Source organism: Anomaloglossus baeobatrachus, chromosome 11 (genome assembly GCF_048569485.1).
Source record: "Anomaloglossus baeobatrachus isolate aAnoBae1 chromosome 11, aAnoBae1.hap1, whole genome shotgun sequence".
In the NCBI taxonomy this organism is placed as follows: Eukaryota; Metazoa; Chordata; class Amphibia; order Anura; family Aromobatidae; genus Anomaloglossus; species Anomaloglossus baeobatrachus.
Genome location: NC_134363.1, coordinates 126,159,517 through 126,181,014, shown reverse-complemented (window position 1 = coordinate 126,181,014; position 21,498 = coordinate 126,159,517). Strand labels below are relative to the sequence as shown.

The 21,498-nt window shown below is 39.4% G+C and overlaps 1 protein-coding gene across 7 annotated transcripts in view; it reads right to left on the bottom strand.

Annotated features, from left to right (window-relative positions):
- Nucleotides 1-21,498, bottom strand: part of PRDM16 (PR/SET domain 16) — an 869,912-nt gene that overhangs the window by 82,366 nt on the left and 766,048 nt on the right. The gene's annotated exons all lie outside the window — the stretch shown is intronic.

Below are 21,498 nucleotides of genomic sequence, written 5' to 3'. Positions count from 1 at the left end.
AAGCAATTTTCTATAAAACTTTAAAAGTTGTCTTTTTTTTATTATTATTGTTTTGGAATTTATGATTATTTATATTTGACTTCTAAACTACCACAAGAGTTTTTTTATGCTATATAAAGCTTATAAAAAAATATACAGATATGATATATATATATATATATATATATATATATATATAGATATATATAAAGTTTTACACACACACACACATATATATATATATATATATATATATATATATATATATATATATATATGTAAATATCTATTTATATATAGTTTTACACACACACATATATATATATATATATATATATATATATACGCACACACACACACACACACACGTGTTTGTAAAACTATATATATTTATATATACCGTGTGTGTATATATACTGTATATATATGTATGTGTACATGTATATGTATATATATATATATATGTATATGTGTGTGTGTGTGTGTGTGTGTATATATATATTCTGCTCAAAAACATTAAGGGGACACTTAAACAAGGATTTTGTATTTTGGTGTTCCCTTTATTTTTTGAGCAATATACATATATATATATATATATATATATATATATATATAAAATATATATATACACACATGTGTAAAACTATATATATATATATATATATATATATATATACATCAAATATTAAATATTATATATATATATATATATATATATATATGTATATATATGTGTGTGTGTGTGTATATTTGTATTATATATATATTATATAATCTTATCATTTACACAGTTCATTTAGACACATAAGAGCGTAAATGGTACAAAAGAAAATACCACAGAATAATTATTGAACTGATAGGTTAGCTTAATATAATTTCATGGTTTCTGGGATATGGTAGCTATGAGTGAAGGAAGCAAAACATTATTTTATTGGCGTAATATAACTTCATTCAATTCAGTGTAATGATAAAGAGATTGGAAATGGTATTCTGTTATCTAAGGATTTCCCGTTTTACCTGTCATCTGTACAAACAAAGCAAGGGCTTTAAACATTAATTGATTATTTAGGTCTGAAAATGTCCCATATGTTTGCTCAAGCACTTTGCAGAATCAGGTTTTTTTGTAACCCAGTACAGCAAGGCTAATGCCTAGCTGTGTTCCACTCATGTAGATTATGACTCCTTGCGTGAAACAATAAAATCGCCCCTGTGTAAAAAGCCCCACACTTAGACACTGTGATGGTAAAAAAAATGGAGTGGGAGGGGGCTGCTGAACAAATTGCACCTTATGGAAAGACACACCATTACTTTGTTTTACTTTCAAAGAGGTTAAAATATTATTTGTAGAAAAACAGAATAAAAAGGTATATGTTAAAAATGAAAAAAGGATAAAAAGTTGTAAGGGGTTAAATAAATATGTTAAAAATAAAACAAAGGCAAAACACTTCTATATGAACACATCTTAAAAAGTATAGCACCCTCTAGGTGTCATGCATTCACTAGATAAAATAAACTATGCTTTTTATTTTAGTTTTTGTATTGCTAAAAAAATAAATAAAAGTATAATAAAACAACAAAAAGTACACCATATTTCTTGTTGGAGCCCTGAAAGTACAATTTACTCAATTCTATTTTTTTTTTATTTTTTTCTTGTTATCACAAGTTTATTCTAAAGGGAAAAGCTCTGTACTAAAAAAATAAAATAAAATGGAAAAAGTAGGAAAAAGAAATCAAGACAAGTTGTTGAGTTGTTTGGTTTCTTTTTGCTTTTGCTAGAAAGCCACCATAGGTCTTGGTTGAAATATGCTTGTGTTACTTTGTGCTAGTATTTATAATTAGGTTATGAATGATTGATACGCTTACATTTTCAAATTCAATATTTTAAATATAAATTAGAAAAATAAAAATAAGAGCCCACGTCCCTGTCTTTTTTTTCTCTTTATTCTGCAGGTATCCAGATAGAATTCACACCACAATCTGACCATGGATATTGAATTGCTCCTAACAAAAGCCTCACTTCCTGTCAGCCCATGTTGCGAAAGGTCCAGACATCTGGGCACAAGACCGGCCCGTTCCTCCATCCGAGCTGTGAACAGAGAGAGGAAGAGGTGGAGGCTGCTCCCAGGGTCCTGATATACTTTCCTTTGTTTTTAATAACTAGGAACAAAAATGTATATTTTCTTCGGGGCCGGTAGAGAAAGCTTGTGCTTGATAGTTTAACAATCACTTGCATTGTGTTTTCCTCGCAACACAAGTGTAGGTTATTCGTATCGTCTGCTTGGCCAAATGAGCCATTGTGGAGAAATGACTTCACAGGAGCTATTGTAAATATGATTACGATCTTGGCGCTCATATTATCAACTTTTGTATTTACTGCTCCATGATGTAAGTTATGTTCCCGTAACTTCCATGTTAACTCTTTTGTGCAAGCATGAATCTAGATCATTAGTGACTTTACCTAGGATATTCCTTTTCCTGGGGACTAAAAGGAGAGACACGACTTTTCCGCTGCTGCCCATGACTGGCTTTTCTATGTACCTCACCATATGACTGACAGGTCTTTTACTACATACGCATGTGGGCTAGACCGGCTAGGTGAGACAAGTAGCCGGCCAAAGACTGGTCTCATTTTTTGCTCTAGTCCCTGGCTCAATCTTAAGTCTAAATGGACATAATCAGGACCTGCTATGTCCTGGATGCAGTGGGTCCTGACCTGTAGGGCCATGAGTCTCCATTGAAGGAGGCCACAACGGCCTATGCCCACAATCAGAGTTCAGGCAGTTGCGGTCTCTCACTGTGTTCTCCCTGCGGAAAGCACTCGCATCTCCGCAGCAAAGAATTGATATGCTGCGGCTTGGAAAGTTGCACTGCAAGTCAGTTTTCGCTGCTGGGAAAACGAGCACAGTGGGCATGGTATTTCTATAAATCCGTCCACTGTGCTTTTACTGTACAACCCAGCCTTTTGGATGCAGCAAAAACACACTGCATCCAAAATGCTGTGAACCCTGATCGAGGGCACGCAATCTTAAACTATGTTTTCTCTGAAACACCTAGCTGGTCATGCTGTCCAGCTCCGGTTAATGCCTCCTGTGGTGTGGGCAGCATGATTACAAATGACAGGTTCCCTTTAACTAAATATTTAAAAAATGTTTTCAAATTTGGACTAGGTTAACAATAAATTGTTCTTTAGTTGTAAAACTGCTAAAATAATTCCTAAAAACGGGGTTGTCCCAAATGTAGAACCTCTTGTTAGAATGAAGAGGGTCCAGATATGCCTCTGGCTGATTGAACCCTTGGCCATCGGCTGTTGATAGCCATAGCACATGGAAACCCTTGAAAAGTATTCACTATGTGGTTGTGTCAAGTCTGATAGAGGGGAGACACTTTTTCTGCTCTGCATAAGAGGGGGATCCCAAATGGTGGATATTCTCTAGGACGCAGATGAAGTCTAAATGAAAATATAGAAAGTTTCCGGAAACTGACTGGTTAGCGTGTTGAAATATTCTGTTTTCATACTGTCAGTAAAACCCCTGGTATCAAATGTTCGGAACAACAGCAAATTAATGTTGGGGGGGGTACAGACAGGTTAATAGATGCATTCTGGGTCTTGTTTTTTTGACACTTTTGGCAGGGACACATTTTGCATGTATGGAATGTACACAACAAGAATTAAGAGTTTAAAGTATATTAAAACATGGGCTCATATGTTTAGTATGAAGTTCTTGGACTTCAGTGTAATAGCTCCACCCCTAAAAAAACCCCAAAACTGTATATTTTTCACCTTTAACAAAGGGCACTTTGTATTTTAGGATAAACATTTTTCAAATACTGCATTTTTGTCTTCTTGCCAAAGTTAACATTGGGAGTCACCAGCATTGCTCAATATTATTCAGTGGATCAACTTGAAATGGGCTGGACATGAAAATAAATCACAAAATTACTACCCATTGTCTAAATCAGGCTTTTGGGTTAAATATATTATTTTGTTAGGCATAATTTTTTTTTCCATATCACAAGTTAGACTGAATAAAAACAAAAATCGCGCAATTTTCACACTGGCCACTGGGGTTTTTTAGACTTTAACTTTTTGCTGTTTCAGGAAACAATACATGCACATTGCTCACAATGAAAAGACCTTCAACCTGACATTTGTACTGAAGTGTTAAATGATCATGTGCAAAGGTCATTGTGCAGGGAGGGTGGGCAGGTCAGCTGTGATATCACCTATTGTGAGTGGCGGATCCTGTGTTATCAGCTGTGTATAGGGGTGTTACTTGTTATCATAATCTTGCCTCTGCTGATAAGGGACCTGCTGAAAACTCTTCCTAAAAGAGCAAGAAGTAATAGTATAAAAGAGACCAGTGTAAAAATTGTAAGATTATTGTGTGTGTGTGTGTATATATATATATATTATATATATATATAAAAATGAAAATTTTACGTTGATGGCCTATCCTATCCTCGGGATAAGTCATCAATGTCTGATTGGCCGGGGTCTAACACCGCTGCCGATCAGCTGTTCTCGGTAACCAGTGTCTGGAAATACTCAGTTACGGAGCTGCTCTGTCTTCCGATAGTGGTTGTGGCTGGGTACGGCACATCCGCCTCCTATTGATTTGGATGGAAGGCGAATGTCCCATACCCAGAGGCGGCCACTATCAGGGCAGCTCCGTAACTAAGCATTTCTAGCCACCTGCTGCCAGTGAGAAAGGCTGATTGGTAAGGGTACCAAATGTCAGACCCTGGCCAATCAGACATTGATGATCTATCCTAAGGATAGGCCATCAATCTAAAACTAATGGACAACCCCTTTAAGTCATAGGTCATTTTCGTAATGCAGCTTGCCTATAATATAACCAGTCAAGGTCAGGTAATTTTGCCCATTAAATCTGTCGGCATAATTTAAATTTTGAGATTACAGAACGCTGTAGGTCTGTAAAAACTTTACCTGATTGGTAGCAATAAATATTTTCCCAACTAGTCTTTGCAAAAGTTATTGGCCTTCTGGTAATAAAAGCCTTTACATTAATAATGTCACCATAAGAGACTGGTTATATGCTGAAGAGAAAAATCATTTCACGCAGCTAGTGACAACAAACCAAAAACACATAAAACCTCACACATATGGCTCATGATTACATCTGGGCACGGTGTGAAGTTCATATAGTAAAAGTGAAAGTATAGGTTACTTACAAGTGGTTGCAAGGGCGAGTGGGTACTGTTTTGGCAAAACTGATGTCATACAATGTACATACTTTGTACTGTGGGAACCTTCCTGTTGTGTAAGACTTCCTCACAAGTCTTGCTGAGTTTCATCTAGTTTACATGGTCTCAAATGTTTTTTTTTTTTATATATATAGGACTAAGAATATAGCCAGAGTTCATCTACTTTATCTATAGACGGAGATTCTTTTCTGTAAGAGCAGTGAGACACATGATGATTTTAGAGCTGACTTATTAATTTTAACAACACTTCCCCTCTTAACACGACCTGACGACTCAACATGACCAAATTGCAACTCTAATGTACATTTTTATAGGGCTCTACATCTGCGTACAAGAACCGATCACTCAACATGACCAAAGCCCACGTATTTTGTACCTGTCCATGGTATACTACATCTCCATACATGACCAGATCACTCAACATGACCAACACCAAACTCTGTTGTACATTTCCATAGGGCTCTACATCCCCATACCATGTCCCAACCACTGGACATGATGAAAGGCTAACTCTATTGTACATTTCCATAGGGCGCTACATCTCTGTACATGACCCACCACTCAACATGGGCAAAACCCATTTCCATAGGTCCATAGGGCTCTACGTTTCCATACATGACCTGGCCCCTTAACATGACCAAAACCCAACTTTATTGTACATTTCTATAGCGCACTACATCTCCATACATGACCCGACCACTCAATATGACCAAAACCCAACTCTATTGTACATTTCCATAGGGCTTTACATCTCCATGCATGTCTCAACCACTGAACATGATGAAAAGCTAACTCTAATGTACATCTCCATAGGGCGCTACATCTCTGTACATGACCCATCACTCAACATGGCCAAAACCCATTTCCATAGGTCCATAGGACTCTACATCTCCATACATGACCCAACCACTGGACATGATGGAAGGCTAATTCTATTGTACATTTCCATAGGGCACTACATCTCTGTACATGACCCGACCACTCAGCATGACCAAAACCCAAGTCTATTGTACATTTTTGAAAGGCTCTACATCTCCATACATGACCCAATCACTGGACATGATGAAAGGCTAACTCTGTTGTACATTTCCAAAGGGCACTACAGCTCCGTATATCAGCCAACCACTCAACATGACCAAAACCCAACTCTATTGTACATTTCCAAAGGGTATTACATGGAAATGTACAATAGAGTACATGATGGACATGACAATAACACTCTGCATAGAGTATTAGCCCTCTCTACATGCTCCAACCACTGAACATTGGGGCCAGCTTACTTCTGTATGACAAAGGGCTACTGGATGTAGCACAAAGCATGAACACACACAGGTCTGATTTGGAAGTGTGTGTTCTATACATTTGCACAACATACAGTACATTGATTGCTGCTCATATTTATGTACTTAGCACTGTAATTATTGTTTCCACTATATTTATATGAACACTTTTTGGTGAACCATATATTTTTGTAGTGTACAGTGATGGTAGCAGTGTAGAGCATTGTTCGTTATGCAGCGGAATGGAAGTATCACTGATAGCACTGTGATTACAGTATATCACAAAAGTGAGTGCACCCCTCACCTGTTTATAAATTGTTTAATATATTGTTTCATTGGACAACACTGAAGATCTGACACTTTGATACAATGTAAAGTAGTCAGTGTACAGCTTGTAGAACAGTGTAACTTTGGTGCCCTCTAAATAACAACAATACACAGCCATTAATGGCTAAACCACTGGCAACATAAGTGAATACACCCCTGTGTGAAAATGGCCAAATTGTGCCCAAGTGTCAATGTTTTGTGTGGTCACCATTATTTTCAAGCACTTAACTCTCTTGAAAATGGAGTTCACTAGAGTTTCACATGAGCCGCTGGATCCTCTTCCAACCTCCTTGACGACATCACGGAGCTGGTGGATGTTACAGACCTTGCGCTCCTCCACCTTCCGTTTGAAGAGTCCCAGCAGATGCTCAATAGGGTTTAGGTCTAGGGACATAGTTGGCCAGTCCAGCACCTTTACCCTTATTTTCTTTAGGAGAACGAAAAGAAAATTGCGATCGAGCCTCCATATAGATATAATATTTATTAATAAGAAACCAGTGAACAATTGTGGAATACAATACAGTGATGGAAAAGAAATAGCTGTTAACCTGCAAATATGTAAATATTATATCTATGTATATACACACACTTGTAAATAGAAAAAAAGATATAATCTCTAAATAATTGTACATCTTGATGTTTTATCGCAATTTTCTTTTCATTCTCCTTTAGTTGTCTGGCGATTTGTCCATTTCATTTTTAGTCCATAGATTATTTGAATGAATTATTATTATTATTTTTTATTGTGATGTATTTCCTATATTTATTTTCATGCAATTCCCACTACATTTAATTGTTTTCCTTAGTTCCATTAGCAAGGCAGTCTTGGAGGTATGTTTGGGGTCATTACCATGTTAGAATATGAAGGGAGGGGATCACGCTCTGCTTCAGTATGTCACAGTACATGTTGGTATTCATGGTTCCCTCAATGAACTGTAGCTCCTCACAGCCGGCAGCACTCATGCAGCCCCAAACTATGTCACGCCCACTACCATTAGATACAGAACCATGTTTGACTGTAGGCAAGACACACTTGTCTTTGTGGCCCTCACCTGGTTGCCACACACATACTTGACACCAAATGAACAAAATAAGTTTATCTTGGTCTCATCAATCCACAGGACATGGTTCCAGTAATCCATATCCTTAATCTGCTTGTCTTCAGCAAACTGTTTGTGGGCTTTCTTGTGCATGATCTTTAGACGAGGCTTCCTTCTGGGATTACAGCCCTGCAGACCAGTTTAATTCAGTGTGAGGCATATGGTCTGAGCACTGACAGGAAGACATCCCCACCCCTGTAACCTCTGCAGCAATGCTGGCAGCACTCAAATGTCTGTTTTCAAAAACCAACTTCTTGGTTTGAGGCTGAGCACATGCACTCAACTTCTATGGTTGACAATGGTGAGGTCTGTTCTGAATGGAACTTGTCTTGTTAAACCGCCGTATGCTCTTGGCCACCATGCTGCAGCTCAGTTTCAGGGTGCTGGCAATATTCTTATACATTAGGTCATCTTTATGTAGAGCAATAATTCTTTTTTTCAGATCCTCAGAGAATTCTTTGCCATGAGGAGCCGTGTTGAACTTCCAGTGACCAGTATGAGAGAGTGTGTGAGCGATAACACCAAATGTAACAACCCTGCTCCCCATTCACACCTGAGACCTTGTAACACTAATGAGTCACATGACACCAGGGAGGGAAAATGGCTAAATGGTCACAATTTGGCCATTTTCCCTTAGGGGTGTACTCACTTTTGTTGCCAGAGTTTAAGACATTAATGGCTGTGTATTGAGTTATTTAGAGGGCACCAAATTTACAATGTTAAACCAGCTGTACACTGAGGCCTTCAGCTATCATGTATCTTTGAAGGGGTGTTACCCCTATAAAAGTAGCATGAGATGGAGAGTATACATCAGCATTTGCAAGGACAATAAAATCGCTAGTGTCCACCCTCTTTGATAGTAGGCTCTTTTCTGCCTAGAAATATAGGTTTTTAACCCAGATAGAAGCATTTCAAGTTAGGGTCCCGGTATATAAGAGATCACCTTGTCGTGGTCAGCGGGCTCACATACATTGGCCAATGCATAAAGTAAATATCTCTTTTTTGCAAATATTCATATAGCAGTAATGCAATACCAGAGTTCCCTTATTCACTGTTAGCATTCTACCATGCAGTTGTATGTATTTTTGTAAATAAAATCGCTAGTGTTTGTGGGGTAACCCGCCGTGCACTGAGCAGGTAAGCTGATTGAACCCCTTTTTCTCTATATATAAACAGAGAGCGCACATTGCCATTACATAGGCCTAGACAGATATTGGAGTTCTCATAGCTGGCTGTCGGTCATCGGTGCTGCTTACAATGGTCACTGGTTTGCTCGGCTCTGGGTTTATGTGCAAAGTTAGAGCCTTCATGATGCGGGCACACAGCGAGGTATATTATTATTATTATTTATTATTATAGCGAGGTATATATAGCTCTCTGCACTATGGCTGTGACTCCTGGCTGGTACATACAATAACTGAAATAGTAATCACTGAGCACCTTCAGCCAAAATACAGGCAGATGGCTGGATAGTACATCTCGGTGTGCATCATAAACATCTGACTTTGCACATGGCCACCAGCTCTGGTTACAATGGACATTGATCTTCTCAGCCCCAGGTCTGATACCCTGCTATGTGAATTCCGCTATCTGTCTGGGCCAACTTGAAGGATATGTGTGCCTTGTTTGAATACTACGGATACGCCTTCTGGTGGGTGAATCATGCAATTAGAAGCAAATCAGAAGACTAGTGTTGAGGTACAGAAGCCTGATATAGAAAAAGGATGGTTTTCTGGCATTGAATTTACTTTGAGAAGAGCATGGTTTTTACAAGAACTTTTAGATAGGATGGATTTTTTTTTATCATGGTCTAACCCCTTTAGTCTTTTGGGTCCTCCTAGGCTTCACAGGTCACCAGATTGCATTAGTGCTAACCAACATAAGGGCAGCTCTTAACAAATCTTTTGGAAGCCAGAAGATTAAAGAAAAATATTGTGTACAATAATTTCCAATCCTTACCTTTTTGAGAAAATCTAAAATAAATCCGGAAGTCATCATAGTGTTTTCCAGTGTAGATCTGGAAGCAGTTTTTTGCAAACAAGACATTTTTAGCCACACATTAATGACTGGATAGTTTATGAAATCTAAATGAGATTACCACTTTGCCCTTTGAGTATCACACATATTTTTTTTTTCCCCTACACCATGGTGGAAACAGTCACGTAAGTGGCTCCAAGTTCCTGGGGTAGCAGCTGTCATAACCACAAGGGCTTGTGTGATGCATTCACAGGGTTATATCATATCCGGCTCACCACAAACCCACAGGTAACTCTCTCAGCAAACAGACTCAAGTTTATATACTCAATCCAATTACTTAGTGAGAGAAATAATGACACAATCAACGTTAGAAAGATATTAGCTTTTTGAAAGTGAAAGAAAATTTCAACTGTCAGTGACGTGTCATGGGACATTCTTTTTTTGGATTTCATGACCTGCTGGTCCAGCATAGGTGTGAAACAATTCCATCATACTCTATACCTTGAATAGTACAGCCAACATGACCAACATGGACAACCACTGTACATATCTCCGAGAGGATTACAGTTCCTTAATATGCCCCTGATGAATGTACATGAATGCTACACCCATTGCGACCAACCACTGTACATATCTCCGAGAGGACTACATCTCCCCAATATGCCCCTGATGAATATACATGAATGCGCTACACCCAACGTGGCCAACCACTGTACATATCTCCAAGAGGACTACACCTCCCAAATATGCCCCTGATGAATGTACATGAATACTACACCCAACGTGGCCAACCACTCTACATTTCTCCGAGAGGACTACATCTCCCAAATATGCCCTTGATGAATGTACAGTACATGAATATTACACCCAATGCGGTCAGCCACTGTACATATCTCCAAGAGGACCCACCTGTCCAACATGCCCCTGATAAATGTACTGTACATCAATACAAAACCCAACGTGGCCAACCACTGTACATATCTCTGAGAGGATTACAGTTCCCTAATATGCCCCTGATGAATGTACAGTACATGAATACTACATCCAATGTGGCTAGCCACTGTACATATCTCCAAGAAGACTACACCCCCCAATATGCCGCTGATGAATGTACATGAATACTACACCCAATGCGGCAAACTACTGTATGTATCTCTGAGAGGACTACACCTCCCAAATATGCCCCTGATGAATGTAGATGAATACTACACCCAATGTGGCCAACCACTGTACATATCTTTGCGAGAACTACACATCCCAAATATGCCCCTAATGAATGTACATTACCATAATACACTAGACTTTATACATAAAAGGCTACAATTCCCCATATGACCCGACCAGTGAACACAACAATACAATTATTTTGTACTACATGCAGTACGGGCCAAAAGTTTGGACACACCTTCTCATTCAAAGAGTTTTCTTTATTTTCATGACTCTGAAAATTGTAGATTTACATTGAAGGCATCAAAACTATGAATTAACACATGTGGAATGAAATACTTAACAAAAAGTGTGAAACAACTGAAAATATGTCTTATATTCTAGGTTCTTCACTATCTCTTCCAAATGGCTATGTACATTTATTTATACTCTATAGATCTTAGAGGGTATGGATCGCCTATTGGAAATTTAGTTGGAATAAGAATTCTTTACACCCCCAAGCACATTACATAAAAGTTGGCAAGACACAATTTTGGTAATATCAGCTGACCATTTACACTGTGTGCAGAGTCTGCAGACTTATTAGGCAAATGAGTATTTTGATCACATGATACTTTTTATACATGTTATCCTACTCCAAGCTGTATAGGCTTGAGAGCCAACTACCAATTAAGTAAATCAGGTGATGTGCATCTCTGTAATGAGGAGGGGTGTGGTGCAATGACATCAGCACCCTATAAAAGGGGTGAATACTTATTAGGCAACTTCCTTTCCTTTGGCAAAATGGGTCAGAAGAGAGATTTGACAGGCTCTGAAAAGTCCAAAATTGTGAGATGTCTTGCAGAGGGATGCAGCAGTCTTGCAATTGCCAAACTATTGAAGCGTGATCACCGAACAATCAAGCGTTTCATGGCAAATAGCCAACAGGGTCGCAAGAAGCGTGTTGGGCAAAAAAGGCGCAAAATAACTGCCCATGAAATGAGGAAAATCAAGTGTGAAGCTGCCAAGATGCCATTTGCCACCAGTTTGGCCATATTTCAGAGCTGTAACGTTACTGGAGTATCAAAAAGCACAAGGTGTACCATACTCAGGGACATGGCCAAGGTAAGGAAGGCTGAAAAACGACCACCTTTGAACAAGAAATAATAAGATAAAACGTCAAGACTGGGCTAAGAAATATCTTAAGAATGATTTTTCAAAGGTTTTATGGACTGATGAAATGAGAGTGACTCTTGATGGGCCAGATGGATGGGCCAGAGACTGGATCAGTAAAGGGCAGAGAGCTCCACTCTGACTCAGACGCCAACAAGGTGGAGGTGGGGTACTGGTATGGGCTGGTATCATCAAAGATGAACTTGTAGGACCTTTTCGGGTTGAGGATGGAGGGAAGCTCAACTTCCAGACCTACTGCCAGTTTCTGGAAGACAACTTCTTCAAGCAGTGGTACAGGAAGAAGTCGGTATCGTTAAAAAAACCCCATGATTTTCATGCAGGTCAGTGGTCCATCACATGCATCCAACTACTCCACAGCGTGCCTGGCCAGTAAAGGTCTAAAAGATGAAAAAATAATGACATGGCCCCCTTGTTCACCTGATCTGAACCCCATAGAGAACCTGTGGTCCCTCATAAAATGTAAGAGCTACAGGGAGTAAAAACAGTACACCTCTCGGAACAGTGTCTGGGAGGATGTGGTGGCTGCTGCACGCAATGTTGATCGTAAACAGATCAAGCAACTGACAGAATCTATGGATGGTAGGCTGTTGAGTGTCATCATAAAGAAAGGTGGCTATATTGGTCACTAATTTTTTGGGGTTTTGTTTTTGCATGTCAGAAATGTTTATTTCTATATTTTGTGCAGTTATATTGGTTTACCTGGTGAAAATAAACAAGTGAGATGGGAATATATTTGGGTTTTTATTAAGTTGCCTAATAATTCTGCATAGTAATAGTTACCTGCACAAACAGATATCCTCCTAAGATAGCCAAATCTAAAAAAAAACAGTACAACTTCCAAAAATATTAGGCTTTGATATTTATGAGTCTTCTGGGTTGATGATCAATAATAAAAAAAAACGCTAAAATAGAATTTGCCTAATGTCTGCACCCAGTGTAATATGGATGGGGGACTATCTACTCTCCCCGACAGATGACACCAGGGAAGAAAAGGATCTGGTCATTGCAATTTTAATGGCTGATCCTTTTGTCAGGTGGAGAGTCTGACGGCGGACCTCTCATATTGGAGAGACAGTCAACAGCCATCTAACATGTATGGGGGCCTCTCAAGTCCCCCAATAGATGATGTCAGGGGAGAAAAGGATCCAGTCATCAGAATTTCAATGGCTGATCCTTTTCTTCAGTAGAGAGATAAACCACTGTCACCTGAGTCTGGCAGCTGTGGGAGACCAGAGAAATAGTTGTTGGCTGAATGATCATTTGCACGAAAACTATCTAATCTTTATGGGGGCCTTCATAGTTAATGCTCATTGAGAAATGAAAACTAGCTGTCCTCTAGAATGGTATAACTAGAGACACAGACGTGAGCTAATTTGCATTACACTCTAGGGATAGAACACTAGAACTCCTAACAACACGATAATACATTTCTTGTATACAAATTTATCTGTCTTGTTCATCTTTGATCCCAACGCTCTCCGTATCTTGGTTGCTCTCTCCTAGCATCTGTTTCCATTCTGACAAGGTTTGAAGATAATTTTGTCTCTTTCCCAAAGTCTTGCTGCCGCTCCAGGATAATATCCTGATACCCAAGACACCTTTCAATGATACATAATTGAGTGTGGATGACCTTTCAATCTTGTGTTAAAAATAAGAGGAAATGCTTTTTACCACCCTGGTGATAATTGCAAATAAAAGCAATTTACATTATCCCTATTCATATTAGGCCGCAGATTGTCATAATCAGCTGCCTGGGGGATAAAGTGCATCTCGTGACCTTGAAGTTCTTTCTATGGATCGCTCCTTTCATGTGTCCGAAGCTTGTGGTTATCAATCACTATTGTCTGCTTCTCATTACACACAGGGACCTCTTTTGTTTAACCAGCTGGGATGACCTCAGAGCTTCCATGGCTTCAATTCATGTGGAGAACATCCTGGGCAGCTCAGTGACATATCTGTCATATAGTCTTTTTTTTTTTTCGTCTTCTTGGCCTCACCATTCTAGCTGCAGCTATTCTTAGGTATGTATTTTATTCTGATTATGGCCCTTAGTCACTGGCGGTGAATAGAATCAGATATCCTTGATTGCCTAGGTGTTGTCATCATTGGCAGCTATGGAGAAGAACAATCAGAAAGATGCGACCATGCAGCAATCAAATAGGAAAATTATTTTTGTACCAGTACAAATTGGCCAATTTGGATCAACTGAGATGATAACAGATCCAAATATAAACATGATGTACTCATTGGCGAACACAAACAGAAAAGAACCGCTATACAAGAACAATATATGGACCCTCTGTAGCCCAAAAGCTCATCATAATGCACAGTGCTCTTACCCCAGTGGGATATCATGGTGTATCCAAATGCCCATTTTGTCACCGGCAAGTGCCCGCTGTATCTAACAGGCAACCACCCCTTGAAATGATGGTCAGTAGGATGGATTTTCCACGGGAGTGAAATTGAGATCAATAAAATACAAAAGTCGCCCCCTCAAAGGAAAAGTACATTAACAAAATAGCTATTTCTAAAAAAAGAAAGATATATTGTGTTTCCACAATCAGAAAAAAGATGACATATCTAACCTGCATTATGCATCATAACAAAATTAGTAAGGCAAACAATATAAGCATGTTACTCATAAATAGTGAAACACTCCCCTCCATCTGAGAAAATGCATTTTACTAAAACGAGCCCCCATTGGGCTACATCAATGAAAAATTGGTTGCAAATGAAAAAAAACATGCTTCTCGGTAAATGGTAACATGAAAATGTGACTCTTGCTTTTTTTTTATATGCATAGCATAAAAACCCAAAAACTGATGAATTCTGAGCCCCCCCCCCAAAACAAATTGATTAAAAATAATGAGGAAGGAAAGAAAGAAAGAAAGAAAGGGAAAGAAAGATAGAAAGAAAGAAAGAAAGAAAGAAAGAAAGAAAGAAAGAAAGGGAAGGAAAGAAAGAAAGAAAGGGATGTAAATGAAAGGAAGGGGAAGGAACGGAAAGGAAGGGAAAAGAAGGGAAAGGAAAGTAAGGAAAGGAAAGGAAGGAAGGAAGGAAGGAAGGAAGGAAAGGAAGGAAAGGAAGGAAGGAAGGAAGGAAGGAAAGGAAGGAAAGGAAGGAAAGAATTAAAAAGTTATAGTAAACTGTGTGAATAATAATTGCTCTGACCTGAAGGACTACAAATGATTATTCTAGAAGAACTTAATAGAGAGAGGACCTTATTAAGGACCCCCATTTATTTTTTTACTTATAAGGGCATCTGGAGGAGCTCTATGGGAACGATGAAACACAATGCCTTCTTTTATGTACAGTGGCACTTCCGGTATATTGCATACTGGCTAATGGATTCTATATTTCGGTTGATCTCTACTTGTCTCAGCAATGGGATTACCTTTAGTGAGCGTTTGGTGAAGATTAAAACCCTCGTAAAGAAAAAGGATTGTCTGAATAGTACAATCCTGCTAAAACCAAACCAAAGTTAACTTAGACAATGTTTTCCCAAAAATCAGTCTTTGGGCATTAATTCATCTGAATGTTCACACTGAGTTTTTTTTCCCTCAGTCTTTGAATCAGAAACTGTCCAAAAAAACACGTTTGGATTTGAGAGTTTCTGCCTACAAATTCCTGAAAAAAATTAAAAAAATCAGTAGTCCTGCTTTATCAAAATGATAGGCCAGAATTCTAACGTAAATTGCTTTGAAGGGGCATACAACTTTTGAATAACATGGAATTGCCCAAAAAAAATTTGTGACTTTTGGTGTCTTCACGTTAGTTTTACCCTAATGTGCCAAAATGGGCTGATTTGAGATAAGACAAGGGTGTGATGGGGGCATGACACCACAGGTTTTCTAGTTCATGACAAACTTTGGGTTCCTTACACCAAAAAATTACTCAGGTCTCTGACTGGAGCAAGATTTGTAGTGAAGCGCACACCACTTGTTAGGCGCTGCCAATTCATTCCTCTTAAACAGGACCACCCACCAGGATTTTCCTATATAAGCTAAAGCCAGTGCTATACTGGTGCTATTATACTGATTCTAAACATACCTTTAATTGTGAGATCGGATGTATAGTCTCTGAAATACAATCAAGTAAAGTTTGTGAAATGCACTGTTGATTGATAGCAGCTACAGAATATCTAATAGGTGGGTCGTGTTTTGCTAGTTATTCCCACCCCTGTCTGCCTGCCTGTCCTTCCTCCCTCCCCCTGTAATAACAAAGACAGGGGGAGGGACAGGCAGGCAGGAGCAGCAATAACTAGCAAAACCCATCCCACCTACAGTATTAGATATTCTGTAGCTGCTTTCAATAAAATAACAGTGCATTTCATAAACTTTACTTGCCTGTATTTCAGAAAGTATATATCCGATCTCACAACTAAAGGTATGTATAGAATCAGCCTGATAGCGCCAGTATAGCACTGGCCTTAGTTATATAGGAAAATACTGGTGGTTGGTCCTCTTTAATGAAACAGGAGTGTTTGACTCCAACATGCTGATTTGTCAAGAAAAGTATGAACAATGCTGGTCTTGATGAATTGGGGCTAGTGTTTACATTCCTGTTTTATAAGAGGGCCACTTTAAAGGTAAGCGATTTTTATATGATATTAATTCATTTAGAAGTTGTTCAGATTTAGTAATAAGTATTTGTAGCAAGCAGTGGTTCAAGTAGTCATTTCACTATTAAAACATAGTTTGCAGACATGTTTTACACATGTCTTCTACGCATCTTTTAAGGTAGTGCACAAATTTTGCAGACTTGGGTGAAATTCGAACCACGGCATGTATAGAGGGGCATTTGTAGCCCTAGTAAAAATTAAGGGGTCATCTCCTGATGCCATTCTAATTACCAGAAGAACAAAATGATGTCACCAGGAAGTGAAATGCACAATCACCCCTCCCCTTCCTCGTAGGCAATGATCTGCAGCAATTTCATGACCAGCAGTGGTTGCGAATGAACGCTACGGTAATTTCCTCACATCACTTGGGGAAATATTTCATGGAATGATCTTACATATCTGAATGTGCTTTCTTTGTACGGTGACGGTTAGCTGATTTATGCTCAAATAAAGCATGAACCTACTGTAGATCGTAAAATACAGATTTCCCAAAGTGTGAAGTGCGTCTCTGAGGGACCCTCTAATTCACTGTTAGAGTCTTTGTTTTTCATTTGGCACCAAGACAGCCATTATGTAATTTTCTATTAAATGCTAGAACTATATTTTCTTAAATATCAAGTTAGTTATTTTATGCAAAATGCATTTCTTCAATTGGCCCCATCTATTTGGCTAATAAGAACCTCCACTGCTGTTTCCAGACAAAGAGAAACTTATTTCACGGCCGGACAAACTACTATCTATCCATCACTGTCAGCTCTGTACTACAACTGTCTTCTGTTCCTACTGGAGGTGGAGGGGGGCCTACATCAATCTCCATTCAGCCAGAAACCAGGATCTATGATTGTGGTCAATGCTTTTTTTTCAGATTTGCAATTAGGAGCAGGGTGTCTGGGCCAAGTGATCCTCACCACAGCAGATTCTTTGGTACAGACACCTTGTTTGTATAAGTGGATAGAGAAGGAAAAACTATCCGCCTGTAGAATTTTTGTGGTGTCACGATGGAAAGATACTCCTATCACAAGACCAGCTAATAAGTCTTTAAAGCAAAACTGGATTAAGGAAGATGGAGGCCCCTAGCTACAAATTCTGGTGTGGGGGGGGGGGATTTCTTATTATTTTTAATTTTTTTTAAAGTAATCATTGTTTGCAAAAACAAGGGAAATACGATGGTTGAGGTTACAAACAAACACAACAAATAGAATATCCATGAAATTTGCTAAATTCAACTCCACTACATCACAGATCAGGATATCTACAGATTTGGTTATTCAAAACCTGGTAGCACCTGCCTTTTCCAACCAAGTTCCTGTCCTGACGTGATCGGCAACATTTCCTTCCTAGCATGTTGCTGCCCTGATACAAGCCCACTAATGCTGGCTCGCACTCATGTATGTGTCCTGGTGCCAAATGAAAGGACAACATCACTAAGTTGTCCTCCCAGTGCCCTTATATAGATCTTGGAGGACTTCATTCTGCTGATCACTGATGGATGAGGTGACAATGCAGCCATTGCAGAAATATCTTTTTAGCAATGCTGGGTGCCAACCACTATGACTGCCGTTATAACTCCCACAAAAAGCTGGGCTTCTTGATGTCTAAAATGTACACAGTGATCAATGCTTCTGTCCATGTGGCCTATTGAATGGGCATACATGTAACATTGGCTCAGGGCAGTAGCCGTGGGCGAGGTACTCGCTCTTTTCGCCCCAGTTAACTACAGAAATAAGGTATTCTTGTATCACCCATCTTCAGGCGCCATTCTACTTGTGCTTTGGCTCTCCAAAACCCCGTTCTCTCCTTACAAGGAACTCAAATCCTGCCATCTATGCCAATTGTAACATGCCAAGGGGCGGTAACCATGGGTGAGGGACTCGGTTTCTTCACCTCGGCATGCTACAGAAATAAAGGGTTCCTGTGTGTGTATGTGTGTGTGATGTTGTTGTTACCTTTACATTCAGGCCTACCATACTCTCTACCATATCCGACCCCTTTATCTCCTGGTTGAGGAGGCCAGACAAGTGGGTAAAAACAATTTTTTTTTACGCAGCAATAACTTTAGGTAAACAGAGCATGAGTCATTATACTTTTAGAACACTTCTGTATTATAATGAGGCACATTAATCACGGTTACAGACAACAGCATTTTACTTTACTTGTGAACGGTATAAAGGCAGAACAGATACGGTGAACCTTCAGCTTCCTGGTACAAGGCCGCATGGGTCAATGTGTTTTGCTGTGATCCCTAACAAGGGCCACTCTAAGAGCCGTTACCCTGTTCACATGTCCACTGCTGGGCAGATCCTTTTCCTCTCTATGGTTACCCACGTCTGGCCAACACTGGACTCACTTGCCTTCCAAGTCTCTCTTTAGCAGAATTCACCCACCTGCCTTTGTGTTGGATCTCTGTTGCCACTTAGGTTATTTGCTGGACTTTCTTCCTTGTACAGAACACACACACCCCTAGACTTTTCTTCTCTGTGAAGGTCTCCACTACACACTAACTATCTGGAAAAACAGTCTCTTTCCCTGCACTCTAGCCACTCCCACTGTGGACTAATCCCAACTGTTAACTGTCTCTAACCCTGCAGTCTGTTGCTGGGCAGAATTAACCTTTCTCCCATTTCTGTGGAGGTCAAGTCCGGGTCCCAAAACAAATTTTATCTAAAGTCCGACTGCACCTACCGAACTTCCACGGGTCTCCTCACTCTAATTATAATATCTTACCAACACTGATATGCTTTACAGATTAGCCTAATACACATACATTACATTATCAACACTGTTACATTTTATACATTACTTTACCTTAAATTATACATTCCTATAACACTACTATACATAACTCTCTTACAGTACAAATGATACAGAAACACAATACATTTCACATAGCAATGCACAACATTGTGCAGGCTAAAATTAACTATCTTAATCTATGTACAGCCTACCCAATTAAACATTACACATCACAATTTACATTGCATCAATACAATTGATGTCTTCAAGGGGGACGTGACAGCCTGTCCACCTCATTACATACTATTCAGAAGTCTATAAAAGCTGGTCATCTGTCCATATATTTTGGAGTTGTGCTTATGGCAATCAACCTTAATTAGAAGATGTGAGCACCATAGCCCCGTAGGTTGTTTCCAAGTGCTCCATTTCTTGCCACCTTTGTGGTAGTACAGAAATGAGAGTCCTAATTCACCTATTTGGATCTTTGCACCAGTACTGGTTCCGGTCTTGAAATTAAGGGGTTTTGGTAGTTGTCGAGAATCATACCACATGACCTGTATTATCCCCTATATACTACAGTTGGTTGATTTTGATAAAAAAAAGAACAATATTATTTTTAAACCCAGAACTAAATAACTAAATGAACACAATATTGTTATTTATTGTAACAAACATGACCAATTGTATGTAAAGTATTTAGCAAATAAATGTAAAGAATTAATCCCTTGGTCCTTGATAGTTTTCAACTTATTTTCTCGAGCCTAAAAGTGTCTGTCAATGGCAAATAATTGATAATATACATACAGAATGAAGGGTTATTTTCTATTTTTTTTTTTATTAGTAGATAAAAACTAAACTCAGCGGGTCGCTTACTGAATGAAGATTTTTTTTGTTTTGTTTCCTGTAAAGGTTTCATGATTATATCGTACGTGACCAGGGGCTACATGCCGATCGTGTGCTGCGGCTGGTAATTATGTGTGTGATTGGGTCAGTGTGCCTTTTAACGGCACTTGGGGTTTTAATCAACGTGATTGAGTGGTCTGACTGCGGCTCTGGTCAGCAAAGATCAAAAAATCCTTCTCTGTGTCAAAACACTTTGATGACCAGCGTGAAATAAGATACGGTCGCACTACAATTTATGGTGGACGAGGTTTTACCTGACCGAAGCTATAATGGGTAACCTGGCTTAATGCCCCGAGGGAGGAGAAGTGAACAATAAGTGTTCGATTGTTATATTATGAGGTCCGATGTCTATTGGATAAAGTGGTCACTTCATTATGAGGCCGGGTAGTTGACCAAAAGTCATCTATTTACAGCAGAACTGTAACCTCCATCATTGTCGCTAGTAGAACAGACCTGAAGGTCTCACTTACTATAAAATGCATTAACCCAGTATGAAATAAGGCCAAAACAGATAACTTAAGAGGGCGAACTCCACCAGAAAATCTTTTCGGCAGCTCAGAAAGATATGTCAGGAGAGGTTATTACTACGGGGGGGTAGGAGGTCTCTCCGATTTCTTCTACAAGTAGGAACATTTTTGCATTGCTATTAGCAGGGTTATTTTGGTGCAGATTATCAAAAATTTAAATGTGAGGGGTGCTCTCCTGGGCGTAACTACCATGGTACTAACATAAGCCCCAATAACTGAGGGTGTCTATCACCAGTCAGCCATAAGGTGCAGTTAGTGAACACTGTGGACTGTGGAAGTGTCGCGGGTGGAGGAGGGGACGCCGCGCTCTCCCACTGCTCGGGTCCGGCTGCCGCTGCGGCTGCTGCGGCCTGCTGCTGCTGCTCGGTGGCTCGAGCGATGGGTCGGATCCCAGGGACTCGAGCGGCGCTCCTCGCCCGTGAGTGAAAGGGGATTGGTTTTTGGGATAGTTTATTGTCCGTGACGCCACCCACGGTTGCGGTGAT